This window comes from Arachis ipaensis, chromosome B09, assembly GCF_000816755.2.
Source record: "Arachis ipaensis cultivar K30076 chromosome B09, Araip1.1, whole genome shotgun sequence".
NCBI classification, from domain to species: Eukaryota; Viridiplantae; Streptophyta; class Magnoliopsida; order Fabales; family Fabaceae; genus Arachis; species Arachis ipaensis.
In genome coordinates this window covers 113,987,618-113,988,486 of record NC_029793.2, presented here as the reverse complement: position 1 = coordinate 113,988,486, position 869 = coordinate 113,987,618, and the positions used below count along the sequence as shown (strand labels likewise).

General features: G+C 26.6%; 1 protein-coding gene across 1 annotated transcript in view; it reads left to right on the top strand.

Annotated features, from left to right (window-relative positions):
* Window positions 1-869, top strand: part of LOC110266913 (E3 ubiquitin protein ligase DRIP1-like) — an 8,819-nt gene that overhangs the window by 1,498 nt on the left and 6,452 nt on the right. The gene's annotated exons all lie outside the window — the stretch shown is intronic.

The window sequence follows — 869 nt, the reverse complement described above, 5'->3', positions numbered from 1 at the left end:
TTCATATTATTTTAGAATAGCTTGATTATTTTTAAAATATTAGTGAAGATATGTATTTTAAATTTTAATTTTAAGTTTTTTACTATTTTATATTTTTATTTATGTAAAATCGAGTGAACCAGTTTAACTAGTGACCTACCGATTAAACTAATAAACCAATAAACTAGTATCCTGATTGGTTTGATCACCAGTTCAGTTCTGACACTATGCTTTAAATAGGACTAAGAAAAACATATGAGAGAAGAATGTTAAATAGTAAAAAGTCATACTTAACAAAATAATTGAGAGAAAAAATGAGATGATCCATTTTCTAAAATCAGGACGTCATCCAAACTTTTGTTGTATGTTAACTATTTAATGACATCAATGATGAGACCTAAATCACAAGTGATAGTTGTTTGAAATATTTAAACGGTATATCCTAATAAGTTCGATTAGCGTGTATGTGACAAATTACATAAACAAGTTCCGATCTACTAAAGAATAAACTCAAATGGAAATGAATTTTCTCAAATTTTTCAATTATTGTTATAAAATATGAGTTTTACTATACATCTCTTAAGTGAGATAAAAAAAAATATGTGAAAAAAAATATTAAATGATTAAAAAAACACACGTGACAAAACGGTTAATAAAAAAATGAGAGGCTCATTTCCAACTCAAATGGGGTAAAAAATTATTTGTTAAAGATTCATGGCTGTTGAACTCCCTCCTCCCTCTCCCACCCCAGCAAAAAGAAAATTATACGATGACGTTAGTACTGCGCTCACTTACAACAAAGCTAAAACAATTTTCTCACATTTAGGGTTAAATAAGAACAATTTAAATATTTGAAAAAAAATAAAATTGAATCTAGTTCAAATATTTGG